Source organism: Mixophyes fleayi, chromosome 5 (assembly GCF_038048845.1).
Source record: "Mixophyes fleayi isolate aMixFle1 chromosome 5, aMixFle1.hap1, whole genome shotgun sequence".
In the NCBI taxonomy this organism is placed as follows: Eukaryota; Metazoa; Chordata; class Amphibia; order Anura; family Limnodynastidae; genus Mixophyes; species Mixophyes fleayi.
The window spans coordinates 183,667,031-183,682,753 of record NC_134406.1 but is presented as its reverse complement, the minus strand read 5'-3'; the positions used below and the strand labels follow the sequence as shown (position 1 = coordinate 183,682,753).

General features: G+C 38.6%; 1 protein-coding gene across 1 annotated transcript in view; it reads right to left on the bottom strand.

The window, feature by feature from the left end:
- Positions 1-15,723, bottom strand: part of CDKAL1 (CDKAL1 threonylcarbamoyladenosine tRNA methylthiotransferase) — a 731,528-nt gene that overhangs the window by 529,578 nt on the left and 186,227 nt on the right. The gene's annotated exons all lie outside the window — the stretch shown is intronic.

Genomic DNA, 15,723 nt, shown 5'->3' with positions numbered 1-15,723 from the left:
GTTGACATAGAGGATATCAGCATTTCTCACATTACAAGCAGATACTGTGTGCAGATGACAAGCAACAGTGTAAGTCCTGATCTGCAGAAGGTTTAACATATGCAATATCTGGCACGGCAATACAACGGAATTTCATTCACAGATGGCACTTTAAGGTTACATTTTTACGTATTTATTTTAAGCAGTACATACAGATTGAGTGCATCAGTTAAAGGTTCAGTTCATTTTTAAATTTCATACACCCCGATGGAGGTCATCTTCCGATTGTATTTACCAATGTTCACGATACCGAACCTATTATTAATGCTTTTGGGGCCACAGGATGAGACACTGGTACAATAGCTTGATATTAGTGTGTGTCTCAAGCATAAACTGTTGTTTGCACAACCTAAAAGATTAGTCTTAAAGTAGCAATTTCACATAGTTTTTTTTTTCTTAATTTAAATAGCAAGTCAAGTACCATTTAAGCTGTCAAGGATGTCCCAATAAAAACAGAGCTCAGAGGGCATTCCAAAGTCTCTCTGTTCACTACATGTATGAAGAATTATCAATTAGAATTATCAATATTTAATAGCAGTCTGAAGAAATAGAGCAAAGGAGAAAAAAGTAATTACCAAGCTGCTTCTTATAACATGGCACAATACATTAGGTTGAAGATAAAAATAAAAAAAAACACCACCACTATAAAAACTCAAGTTTTTGCATGGGATGCTACTAAGGATGCATATTTAGTTCCAGAAAGTACAAACATAAAATAAATTCAACAAGACAGTATTTGTCTATTAGTTTAGTTCCTAAATTTGTGTTATATACTATAAAATGTATAAGCTATGTGACAGAAAAAAATATCCTGAAGTTTTATACAGAGAACTAATAATTTTTGAAGGAAATTATTGCGCTAGTAAAACAGAAGAGGGGCATAGTGTACATATACCCTCAGGCAGATTGTTAGGTGACGTGCAAATCGTGACATGCAAGATATGTACAGGATAACACTCAGAAACATGTTATTGATGTTTACTTTTAATCTTTGCAAGCACTCCTCTCAATCCATTAAAGCAGTGATGTGAACAGAGAGCTATGCAGACCATGAGTATTGACTGAAAATGTATCTGTGTGTAATATAGGTTAAAAGAGTGATGAGAAGTATTAGAAGAATCCATTAGTTCAGCTGCTTTTTATTGGAAACACAAATTTAGTTTCACTTGCTGGAAATATACATGGATAATGAAAAAAAGATATGCTTGCTTGTTAATATAATGAAAAACCAAAAGTTCACAACCCTAAATTGATCCAATCTATGCATTTGTTTGCTAAAGAAATGAAAGCCTGGTGTACTCTGTTGATTCGGACAATCCCTTGGCATCTGTTATGTATACAATCTAGAATACTTAATCAGCAGTAATATTCAGACAATGTAAGAGATTTGATTTTTGTTGATACAAAGCCATGACCATGACCTTAAGCTACTAATTACAATGAGGCGAAGATGGATGTGAGTGCTTTCCTTGAAGGCGAGTGAATGCATTACTTAAAAGCCCATGGACACAAGGTGGGTGATGGGATGACAAATAATAGCACAACAGAAATGACAACCATTTAAAAATACTCCACCTCAGTGTCAAACTAGCAAATCCTGGTTCTAACTTAATAGAAATAAAATATACAATAAAAAAAGTCTTAAATCATAGAAGTGGTCGAGTGGTCTTTTTTCTTGTCATTATCAGTAATGGTACTGAACGACATTTCTCTAAGCATTTCCAAATCAAATTGTCTACTTAAGAGGAATAGCATGAGCAGTAGTTACAAACAGGGCTGGCAAGAGGAATTCAGGGCCCCGGTACAACAACTTCATGGGGCCCTCTTATAGGTGTGCATGTTGAAACATTTTGCGCCGCAAAGTTGATGTTCGGTTTGGTCATGCAATTGGGGGTGTGGCTATGCATCATTGGGGGGGAAAAGCGCTAGGCCCTGAATTCACCAGAGTGTGACATATGTCCGAGCACTCCTGACTTTCAACACATCTAGCACCACAGTGTAGTACAGAAAGTATGCAGTGTGTACACAGAAAGTTCACAGTCTTGGCCTGTACCTTAGATTGGGCAGAACACTCACCAAAAATTGACATTGTCCCACTAGAATCACAACATTTCACACACTCTCCTCCTTTCTCCTACCTGTTCTTCTCACTTTCACCCCATGTGGCCGCAAGTTTCTTTAGTTGCGGCTTGTCTGGGTCCTGGAATGTTTGGGGACCCTACATTTAGAAAATTACAACCAGCCCCACCGTTAAATCAATAGCACCCATGATTATTAATTAGTCACTCCTAGAGCCCCAACATTAAAATAATAGTATTCCCATTACTCCGCAAACAAAATAGCAACCATTAATTAGCCACCATCTACCTCACACACACTACATTGCCAAAAGCTCCCTGTGCCATCACACACATATTAGTGTGCCCCTTCATCATCACCATGCTATGCCCCTTATGATCGCACTGTGCCCTCCATGCTACCTTTGCCCCTTTCTTCATTCCCCCAGTGCCATACTGTCTTTGCCCCCCCTTTCATCAACCCCCTGTGCCATGCTGTCTTTGCCCCCCTTTCTTCAACCCCCTGTGCCATGCTGTCTTTGTCCCTCTTTTCTTTATCCCCCTGTGCTCTGCTGCCTTTGCCCCCTCCTTCATCATTCTCCTGTGCCATGCTGTCTTTGTCCTTCTTTTCTTTAACCCCTGTGCCTCTCTGTGTTCCTCCTCTTTCACTTTGTTTTTGTTTTATAACCACAACTTTTTGGTTCTTGTTCTGTCATTAATTAACCTTTCCACAGCAGCAAAAAGCATTATATTATACGCAGCTTTTCATAATAAAATCTGCACTTAAAAATAATGATACTTGCCCACTCTACCAGAACGTGCGGGAGACTCCCGAATTCCAGGTAGGATTCCCGGACTACCCAGAGAACAGGCCATTCTCCCGGATCCTGCCCACTGCCTAGTTAAGTGGGCAGAATGGTATCCACCATGACGCGATTCATGGTGAATCATGTAATTTTGACCCGGCTTCCTATTCACATTGACGTTTTCGCGTCATTGTGTCACAGGGCCAAAATGATGCGATTCGACGCTCCCATTCCCCTTCTGTCCTCACACATCACCACCTCCCCTTCAGGGCAAGTATGAAAAGAATGCATTTTTGGTTTTTTTTTGCACAGCCGTGGTTGAAACATATAAAATGTGTCAGAATAATATGGGTAGCCCTTATTTAAAAATAGACAACCTACTGCATAAAATGAGGGTACCCAGGAGTTTTATAAAGCCAGTCATTTGGATTTAGCACTTTCTGTAATGTACGGATGTTATTGTTTGGTGGTCATAAGACAATAACTACAAACATAATTTGAAAAAGAGGACAACCTCCTTTCAGATGAAGTCCCAGAGTTTCTTGGAGCCAGGATGAGGGATATTTGAGCATTACAAATCTCTTCTACATCCAGGGCTCATTAATGTTTTCTGTAGTGTTACTGATTTGTGATCGCAATCACCAAACTATTACTACTAAGGGGCCACATATAATTTTGAAGAAAGGAATGCCCCATTTTTGCACCTGAGTATGTAGGTTGGAGGATGGCAGGAGATTAGGACAATACATTTTTCTGTAGTGCAGGGGACTGAGTGTTCCCTTCACAGGCCCCATCCGGCAGTAAATGCCAGTGTGATTTTTTTAATTATGTTTTTCATTTATTAGAACTGTTTTAGTGGTTAGGGCAAGTGGGGTTCATTTTTAGCATTTTTTTAGTTGTATGTGCAGTCCCACTCGCCCTTAGCACTGAAGCAGCAGAACATTCCACAATACACAGTCTGAATGGAAGGGCTTTATGTCTAGTAGTCATTTGTAATTTGATTGTGTTCTAGCATTTTCACACTTGCCTACTCTTACAGAATATCTGGGAGACTCAAATTTTGTGACGTTCTCCCAGAACCCCAGGAGAGCAGGCCTTTCTCTGAGATCCCACCCATGACAGGGGGCCTGAAGGACGCGATTTGTGTTGTTTGCCCGTGCCCCCAATGGTGAAATTCCAAAATGAGGTGAATTACTACTTGCCAATGGACTCAAAGGTTAGGAAGTACGTTGTATCTTTCTTAAGCTGGGTACACACTACAGAAATTTCGACCAACTTTTTATGCCGAGCGATTTCACATGCGATCGATGGTCCAATCGCTCGGTCCATGGACTGCATACACACTAGCCATGTTTAGAACGAGAAAGGGAAGACTGGACGTCCCTTTACAGACTTTTTACAGCCATGTTGTCGTGAGCAATGATTTTAATTTCGTACACACTGCAGCGACATTTGCGGGGAAATGTACGAGATACCGGAGACATTAGCATAAAGGGGCGGACTCTGCACTATAGTTAACGCCCAAAACAGCTTAAAAACAGAAGGCTACACTGTCCCTTCATTCATTCCCATTTGTAAACGTACAATGGCTACAAAACAAGAACAAGCAGCTGCACTTCTCATGCTTACTGTGGCAAGATGACTGCTAGTACGGAACCGAAGAGAAAGTAGGAGAAAGAATAGATCTTGTTGGAGCAAAGAGTGGTTCAAGAGGAGAGACACGTTCTGCCATATGCCCCTGCTACAGGAGATACGGGACAACAACGCCGATGATTTCAAGAATTTTCTTCGTATGAATGATTCTACATTTCAGAAACTGCTCCAACTTGTAACCCCTCTCATTCAGAGCAAGAACACCCATTTAAGGTGACCCATACCGCCAGAGCAAAGACTGGTGGCAACCCTACGTTTTTTGGCAACAGGGAGAACACTGGCAGATCTGAAATACAGCACGGCTATTTCACCTCAAGCTCTTGGCATGAGAATACCTGACACCTGTGATGCTATCATTGAAGTTCTCAGTGACCAGTATATGAAGGTTTGTGAAAAGCAACAGCATTTATTGTAAAAATATCATTTTACATATTATCATATTTAACGTTGTAAAAATACATTTAACTTGGAATGTGCAAATCATAAATTATTAGGACCAGCGCAACAGTTTATAAATGTTGGTAGTGCAAAATTTCGCTTGTGTCCATACCAGGTGTGTCCCCAACGTAATGTGGCATCCTTACTGATGGTAATGGCGTGGATGTCATACAAGGTTGATACATGCCGCTTTGTCCACCCATGGTCTGAAATGTGTATGCTTGTTGGTGTCTATGGTTAGTTGAGGAAAGACATGTGTCCGGCCACAAATCTTCAGTGGAAGCCCTACACATGACGTCGCACAGCAGCCGTTCCATTTCAGTTTGTATGCGCTTGCTACTACTTCTCACTTTGCTAGCTAATGTTGATGCGAGTAACTCAAATGTGTCCTGTTCCTTTCTTGGTGTTAGCAGACTGTTAGCGCAATCAAGCATCCTTTCTGCCAGTGCATCACTTTCTGCTATTTCATGTATTCTGCGTCTCTTTCACTTTATTTTTGCTGGTGTATCACCTTGGGTCGCATCTTGCCTGTCTGCAGTTAGCTGGCTTTCACGTGGAGTGGGATAAATTGTTGTAGCATCCGGGTCTTCAACTTCCAGCAGGAGCCCATCAGACAGTAGTGCAGGCTAAAAAAGGGCAAACGAATGAGGGGATGTAATTGCATGCATGTTCAAATGTATACTATGTACACATCTTTATGTTTCAGTTCCCATCAAACATGTCCGAATCATGCCACCATCAAACAGTGGATCTTTCTACTACAACTACAAAGGGTTTTTCAGCATTATTTTAATGGCCATCGTGGATGCGAACTATGAATTCCTTATTGTGGACATTGGGAAAAATGGAAGAGTCTCAGATGGTGGTGCATTGGAGCATACTGCCTTCCATAAGAAACTAAAAAACAATGCCCTAAACCTTCCATTGCGGAGCAGCACAAAATATGGATTAAACTTTGTGATTGTGGCAGATGACACCTTTGCATTGCATGGGAATGTATTAAAACCGTACCCGCAAAGAAATATGACCCATGAAAGGCGTATATTTAATTACAGACTGTCACGTGCTCGGCGTGTCATTGAAAATGCCTTTGGGATTCTAAGCAACAGGTTCAGAGTTTTTCAGTCGACAATCAACCTGCGTTTGGACAAAGTAGACAAAGTTGTGATGGGCTGTTGTGTTCTGCATAACTTTCTGCGGCGTAAAAGCAATAGTGGCCGTACCACTCAGGTCAATGCGGAAAGTAATGGTGAGGACATGGAGGTAGAGGGCTTAACAGCATTAGAGTGTGACCACTGTAAAAACAGTTGTTCAGTGGCAAAATTAAATCGTGAGGCCTACTTTTCATATTTCAACGGAGATGGTGCCGTGCCATGGCAAAATGATTGTATATGAATATTTATAAACATGTTATGCATTGTTATTGTGTTGTTGATTGTTTGAAGATTAATAAATCTGTTACATTACAACATCATAATGTACTGTACTTATTGTGCCGCTTGCAGGTATATCATATGCTTGCTCTATCTCTGGGGATGAACTGCTGTCTGTGGGCATGCTGCTAATGGACGTACGTGGTGTTTCTTGGTCCTTTACAAAGTGTAACATATCAAAGTACCATAGCTTTGGCACATACACGTTTTCAGCTGATTTTTTGGATGCTTCAACTTTATTTAATTCTTTTTTTATACACAGTCCTAAGGTTCTGGATCTTGCTTTTTGCCCATGCAACAGTTGCTCCAGGGTGATATGGCAGACATGCTTTTACAAGCTCTTGCAGCGCAATGTTTCGCTTCATTCTGTTAGAATACTCCTTGGATTTGGCTTTCCACAAACATGGGTGAAACCCTATAGGTCCAAATAAAATCCTTCATTAGGTCAGCATTTCTTTCATATGTCATTATGATTATCTGTTTGGGTATAATAAAAAGAAACATAAGTCCCATCCGTGCTGTCAATTTCAACAATGCAAGTACACATGTATGTACTAATCAGAAATAACTTACCGTATATGTGAACGAATGTACAGCTCAGAAGAATCGTAAAATCCCTTTGTGTGTAATGGTCATGAACGGGTTACAGTTACAGAAAAAATACCACTGATACACGAGGTTATTATACACGAATAGTCTTCACCCACAATGCTCCATTCTCTTATACACTCTGACATGGGCGTTTGTTAAAATTATAGAGGAGCCTGTCTGGCGCCAAGGAACGTGAGAAGATGGAGAATAAAGAGAAGGTGTTAGTGGGGGTGGAAGCAATGGAGACGGAGACGCAGGCACAAATGGTGCCGGAAGGGCCAACAAATGTAGGAAAAGTTACAGAGGGGGATGGAGATGCTCAAGAAGAATATACTGCAGGTAAAAGAGCAAAGTCAATGAGCCCTAGAGAGATGGAGATGATGGTGAAAATACTGGACCAGTACGACTACGACTGTCAAAAGCGAAAGTACAGAAAAGTGAATAATAGAAAGGAATTGATAATGCAAAAACTACTGCGATTACTGAAGGAAAAACTTGGGAAAAAAAGAAATAAATTCCAAGTCCAGAAGAGGTGGTCGGACCTTAAAAATAAAGAGGCTAGGAGACTGGAGAGAATCCGACCAACCGAATGAGGCGAGAATCGTCCATTTGGGCAGACTTTCGACCATCGTGTAACTGTAAACACTGACCAGACTTTTGAACGAGCGGTCGTATGTCGGCTGTTTCAGACGATTATTGGACGAAAACAGTGTAGTGTGTACCCAGCTTTAGCATTTTTTGTGTAGCATCTTTTGGAAATATTTCATAAAATGGGTTGAAGGGCCTGTGATCTTCCTAGAAACACCAAATTCAAGCATATGATAATTGATTTTTAAGGTCCTATTAAACTTTGACACAATGATAATGTTATTAACTTTCCAGCAGTATATTACCACTCTCAATATTAAATGCGACTCCGTGCCATGTGGGTGTCTGAAGATGCACACTTGAATGTTAAAGGCTGTTTTTCTACAGTCTCAAAACTGTTTAATGTGTGTTCAAGTAAATACAGCCATACAGCTTTCTTTCTTACAGTGGCTTTGATGCAGCCCCCCCCCCCCCATGGAGTCTCATGTGTTAAACAATTTCAGTTTGCAGAGTACAACCACACAATAACATGTGCACTCCGTTTGTCCTCTTAAACATCTTGTACACAGAACACCCGTAATCTTCAACTGTTCAAATCCTAAACTAAGTCACTTTTATACCCAGTATCCGCTACCCATCTTTTATGGAAATGTGTATGTCTTTCTCCAAACTACAAAATGTTGGTAAAAACAGCAGGAGCATGAAGAAAAACAATCCACTAAGAAACCCTAAAAAATCTATTTAGGCAACAAATGTTAAAAAAAAGATATACAATTTAAACAGCAGAAAACAGAAATGTAATATTAAAAGTGGAAAAAGCTAGATGACTATAAAATCCTGGTATTGGAATGTATATTGATTTGAATTGAGCACCTGCCAACTATAAATAAACTGTAATATACAATGTTTAGAGAAAACATAAAATGTCACAAAACTGGTGTAATATTGTTTGTGTTCTCTGTCTTAAAATGAATTAAAATGCTTATGCTTTCAAAGCACACCATGGTAGGGTGGAGACGAGTAAACATTTATCAGTTTGTCATTGCAGACACATACAGAAAACTTTATGGAGTACAAGAAAATAAAAAATTACACTGTCTGCAAAAAAAAAACAAAAAACCCTTGAATCTGTTGCCAAGCAACCAGGAGCATAGACGAAAATAATTAAATCAATGATTAATGAGGGGTGTTTGCTTTTAAACGCATTCTGTCAGTGACCCAGTTTAGAGTATAAGTCGATGTGAATGATTAAATCATGTCAGTTATCAACAAACTGACAAGATTAGAAAGTATGTGAGCTCACTTTAAACTACACGTCACCTTTACTATACAATGGTGGGCTAGGAAGAAAATTAAACTGATAAAAGTATTCTCATCTAATTTCCTTTTTAAAAGAGAAAGAAACAGACAGTAAACAAACTTGCATAAAAAAATACTTCTGAATTAATCCTAGAAAAGTGGAGGGGGGAACTATACCTTATTATCATGTGACCCCTAAAGGCTTATTTGTGCCCAAAAATGCCATCCGTTACAGTGTTTGCCTTACAAGCACATAAGGATTAATAGAAGTGGGTCGCCACATGTAAAATTATAATAACACTAACGTAAACTATAAAAGCACATGATATGATTTATTTTAGAATGTTTACATTTATGCACTAAAGCTGGGCACAAGCGTTTTCTAATTTCTGAATGACAATTGCATTTCTGGGCAATCAATCAATCCACAATGTAAAACACACACACCTCAAACCAATTATTCTTAATCTGAATATTTTTAAATCAGATTGCAAAACAAGAAATAAGTGATTTGTTCACATCGTCATAACAAGCTTCACCTGAACACAAAATACAGAAGAATATTAAATAGAGTTTAAAAACAAAAATACATCAAGACAAATAGACATACAGAGATACAAATTCAAAACAGTTTTTTTAAACAGGAATAAAAACAAACTTTTCATGGAATTTGTTTACTTTCATGGAATTTGTTGCCTGGAAAAAGGCTAGAATGTGGACAGGTAGATTAACCCCCCAAAACCTCACCATTTCTCCCAAATTGCATTACATTTTTTGAAACCACTTTTTTCCGCAGGGACCCCCATGCTGCTCTGTTTTACGAGTTCCTATAGCCATTGGTTCAAAAAACAATTCTAGTTATAAGTTCTATACTTATTTTAACTTTTCTAAACAGATAGTAGAAATACGAGGAGAAGTCAATTAAGCAGAGTATGATTTTCCACACAGATACATAGGAAAGATGATTATATTAGCTTGAGCCCTTGGGAAGTTATGTCATTTCTATATCCTTATGATACTACTATATTTTGATGACACATTTTAGTAGCTAGTTACTCAGATTATAAATATATACAGCTGTCTGCTCTAATATTGATTATGAAACAATTATGTTTTATGTACATGACATTCATATATAAATATATAAACACTTGAAAGAAACTCCCATACAGGTCATTATTATAAAAGGAATTTCTGAAGTCTTTCAGCATGTGGGGGCCATGACATAAACCATAGTTGACTGGTCCTCTGGACATGGACATCTTTGTGTAAACACTTCAAGCAAAGTGACAAGAACCAGGTCTCTGAAGAGTACTTCAATACATATACAGCATTGTTTACCTATACCAAGAGACTTCACGGGTTCATCATTGGGTGTAATCATCACCACATTCATATATTATTGTCCCAATTTCAGATTAGGCCACAAATATGACACACATATTCCAATTTTGACTTAACACAACATAAACATGTTTTCAGAGCATCTGCAATTTTTTAAATAGCAAGTTAGGTACCTTTTAAGCATGTATCCGATAATGATCTGTAGGAGTATAGCTAATAACAATAACTATCTCCCTTTTCAAAATCATTCTGGTGAGTAATTATAAATATGGCTGCCACAATTTACAGCATGTCATGTTATGGGAGAGGGGGAGAAGGAGGCGGATAATGTCACAGTAAAAACATGCCGAGAGTCTCTCCGTTCACTACATCATGTGACTGTTGTTGTTATTACAGTAACATAATTCAGCAGATTTTACACAGCTATCAATCAGTAATAGCAGTATGAACAAACAAGAAAACGTCATTACCAGGATGCCTGCCACTGTGATATATTTCATATACAAAAAGGTGATATAGAGGCTGATCCTATTTGTTGCAAACATGCTGCCAGACTAATAAGTACTACAGAATTCACTCTGCAGAATGAAAGGAATATTGGTTAAACGAGATACCAAATGTAATAAGTCAATAAAGTCATTATTTGCTATTCAAATATACCATTTAAATATTACTGAGCTGAATAAAGACATTTAGAAGACGAAGATACCTTTAACTAAACATTTTCTTTGTAGCACATTGCCATGTTAGGGGGTTGCTGCTTTTGTAGCAGTCTTACACTTTAGATACACTATGTAGATTGGTTGATTCATACCCTGGGGTGGGCTCAGAGATGGCATAACAGCTCAAGTGACTGAATTCTTGTGTGTGTGTGTGGGGGGGGGGGGGGGGGGTTAACCTGTATCTCTTAAAATATTGGAGGAAATTCAGTTGCATGTAATGGTCAGGTGAGTTTTTATTTTACTTGTTCACAGAGCTGGTGTGGAATGTCACATTTACACCACCTGATGTTTTACTTTCTTGGATCATATCTGAAAAATTAATTTGAAGAGTCCTTTAAGATGTAAGCTCTTTAACATGTAAAACATTTTAAAACTAATTATTAAACAAACCTTTAGAAAGAAACAAGCTTAATAGTTTGCAATAATAATTCAATGTACCTGTCCTACACAAAAATCTGCCATTAAAACTGGTAGATTCCTGTATGGACAAGTCAGGCATCAGCATATTAGCACATATATCTTGATGTTGTTTAATTAGCCTTGGCAACATCAGGAGCTTTGTGCATAGTTGCCTACTTTTGGGACCTTTCCTACAGGAGATCCAGGGATGGGAGACACAAGAGACATTTGTAGGGTGCGTAGTAAAGCGATTTGTGTCATAACTACCTGCCCCTGCTACCCATTACCGCAATTCACATTAAAGGACAGGGGGCTATGATAACACGATTTGCAACGAATCAGGTCATCAATCCCAGATCCACCCACTTCACATATGAAATGCAAGATATATGTGGGATTGCAGAGCATTCAATTTTGTGTTAACACACCCAAATTACACAGCCACTGTTGTAAAATTTAACATTATAATGGTCGAAACATGCCTAGAAATTTGTTTTTCCATAGAGTTCTCCTTGAAGATCCAAACAGCATCTTATTAAATGAATAGGCTAAAGCCTGGTTTCCAAGTTTCTTTTTAAGGAGGCAGAAAAGGATTCCCCCCTTTAATGTGGTCTCTTCCCCCTTCCCCTTGGATATTTTGTTCAGCAATATGTGAACTGAGGTGCAACTGAACATGGCTATTTAACAATCCCCTTGATCCATGCAGCATCTGCTATCAGAGGAAGGGTGGAGCTGGTACCAAGGCCTGGGTCTGCCTGGGGCTTTACCAATGGGGAGGGGCACAAATAAACCCAAACCACCAGCAAGCCCTCAAAGATTATCAGCCCAGCTCTGAAAGGTGCTGTGGCTCTTCCTAGAACCCAACCTCAACTGTCTCAGTGGTCTCATAATTTTAATCCACGAGCACATTTGTGAACCAAGGGAATTATGTGATTATCCACTGGAAATGCCATTAAATTTTAGTAGGTATATTTTTATTTGTAAAAAAAAAATATAAAATCCACAAAGGATGATTCAAGCTGCACTCTGCCACAGACTGTCAAAACTGGTAAATATGCCGCCACTAGGCCAATCACAAGCAATATCCAATGGTAGCGATGATTGGTTGGCATTAAGATGGTTTCCTGCTTTCATAACAAATCAATAGATTATCTTTTGACATGGAAGAGGAGGCTCCCAATGCTAGACAACTACATTAATGTCAATGGGCCTTTCCCTCAAATTGACTATTTAATAGGAGTTTCTCCATGTAATGCACAACTCCACTGAAATTGCCCATTGACATGAATGGGAAAAATACAACACTAATTAAGACACTTGTGTTATCTGCTAGTGGGTATGTACACAGCACACTCCGTAAGAGATCAGACTTGAAGGACTGTGACATGCATTGAACGCACTGAAATGGAGCAAGCAGTACAAAAGCATATTTGCCTACACTACAGGAATGTCCGGAGGACTTCCAAAATTTCAGTTAGTCCTCCCGGACCACCAGGAAACTAGATATTTCTAAGACGGGGGTGAGACAGAGGCCTTAATGACACGATTTGCAGCGAATCTCACAATTTTGGGCCAGCAACGCACATGGAATGGACCTAAAATGGCACAATTTTTCCCCACTGCACTTGCCTCCTGATCTCCTCTCTGGGACCCCCCACTCTGGAGGGAAGGTTTGCAAAGTGAGCAAGTATGTACAAAAGACATGGAGCCCAAAATCTTTCAACAGATATCAAGAGTGAAATTTTTCTGCAATTTTTTTCTTTTTTATATTATATAGAGATTTGCCCATAGGACAAATGCTATTTCAGACAGTGACATGTTATAGGTTAAAAAAACATAATGCACATATTAAGGTGGAGAAAAACAATAGGCACAAAAAATATCTTAAATTTTAAATGAAATAATCTGCATAGTTCAAACATGTTTGCACAACATACTGTATATAAAAATCATATGCAGAAGGCCACCTCTTACATAGTAACATAGTTAAGGAAGTTGGAAAAAAGACACCAATCCATCAAGTCCGACCTATTTTGGATCTCCTGTGAGTTTACATTTGAAATTGATCCAGATTAAGGCAACCACCAATCTGTTTCAAATCGGGAAAAATCCCTCCTGACCCAATATTGCAGTCCTATTTTTTTCCTTGTATCCACTACTACCCTTCATTAATTAACAGTCATATCTCTGGATACACTTTTCTGCTAAAAAATTGTCTAACTCTTTCTTAAACATAGCTATTCTCTTCACCTAACAACCTTTACTGTCACACAGTGAAAGTGGCTTCCAAAAATAAGGTGAGAAATTAGGGATTTGCATTACATCCTAAAAAGTTTGTAAGCCGGAACACACAAAGCATGAATCTGAAAGCTAATTAGAGCTACATATGTATCTTGAAAAAAAGGACTTCTACACATAATCCCTATTAATGTTTATTTTCTTTACAAACTTGTTTTTCCACTGGCAAGTTCGTATGCTGTTGGGTCGAAATAATACAGTTTAAAAAAAATAGAAGTTAATGCATATGTTAATAATAAATGTTCTATTTTGCAGGTGGAAATGAATAAAAGAACAACCTTATTACAAGGTAAAAAGCATCAGATTTTGTAACCTGTCCATGAAAGAAGAGGTCAAATAAGGTACTTTAGTCATTACAAACTAACAGTCAAGGAAACTCAGCAAACGATCATGGACCAAGTCTATGTGTTCACTGGCCTAGTAAAGCAGCAAGGGAATCTCTGGTTTCAACTTAATGGGTAAAACATCACACATGGCACATTCTGACTTCCACGCTTAGACACATGGGAACATAAAAGCGGTATTAGTTGATTGAAAGTGATGTGGGAGCTTTGTGTTCTAATTTCATCACTCCCTGGCAGTGTAGAGGACTGATTCTCACCTTCCTTACAGAGGCTCTCTCATAGCAGCATCACATGTTCATAAACAAACTGGATAGCTCCGGTTTAGTGTCATTACAAAAATACTACCATCATATAAGAACTATATGTTTTAAGCAACATTAGTGAATTTGAGAGTTCATTTAAATTTAATGAAAAGTAGTATTAAAAATAGCATGGCATTTCCCACATATACCTACAACACTTCTCTGCATATCCCCTTTCACTAACCTTGTCGACCACCACTAATTAAACTTACCAGAGACTGGGCAAATACAGTGTTACTACAAGCAATCTCATTTTACAGGTGGCTTCACCTGATATGAAATTAGACATCCAAACTGAGTTCACAGACAGGTAGCATTGTCGCCAAAGAGAGTTCAGTTTGCTTCTAATAAGTGCAGCTAGGCAAGAAATCTCACGGTGTGAAGCAACAAGGCAGTGAAGGAGGCACTTATATGACCCATAACAAAGCACAAATCATAATAACATATTGATGATCACCACACAAAAAAAAAAGTCAAATAAATTATGTGATATCAGAGAAATCTTTCAGTATAAAATTATCAGATCTAAATGTCAATATTGTTGAAACTCAATTTAGCAATGTGATGCACATGGTCTTATCTGTGTGGCGTTTGTATGTTCTCCCTGTGTTTGCGTGGGTTTCCTCCCACACTCCAAAAACATACTAATAGGTTAATTGGCTGCTATTAAATTGCCCTTATTCTCTCTCGGTGTGTGGGCATGTTACTGAATTTAGATTGTAAGCTCCAATGGGGCAGGGACAGATGTGTGCGAGTTCTCTGTACAGAGCTGCAGAATTAGTGGTGCTGTATAAATAAATAGATGATAATGATGAGCAGGACAACTTGAATTAAATGCTATACTTGGAATGCAGACCTAAGATAAACTATGCTTCAAGTAACATTACATTAAAGGTCTTGAAACCCATCATGCCCACTATTTTCCGGCATCACTGTCAAGTTGGTTAACACAAAAGTCATACAGACATGGACTGTAATGGGGGTTGCTTTAGTCCAAGCACTGCGTCTACAAAAAAAACATTTACTTCAGGGTTACACAACAAACCCATAAAGTGCACAGATTTCTAGATATGGAACATAAATACCATAGTTGCAGTCTAACTGGCTTGCGAAAAACTAGAATTTCCCATATGTAATGGTACCCTCACCCCTACAAACAAACCAAAATAGGACATTAGCCACAAAATGTCAACCATAGATACGTAAATATAAGCTATGCTGTCGCAAGGGACTCAACTTGCACAATGGGAGTTTATAGGCACGTAAGTATATATGGATGTATAAAATTGCAGTTATAGGGGATGTTTATCCAAGCAAGACAGAGAAGAACAGCAAATTAAACAGAACTTAGGTAAATATTCTATCTTTTGAAAGATGCTATTTAGAGTCCCACAGGGTTTCTGAGGATTT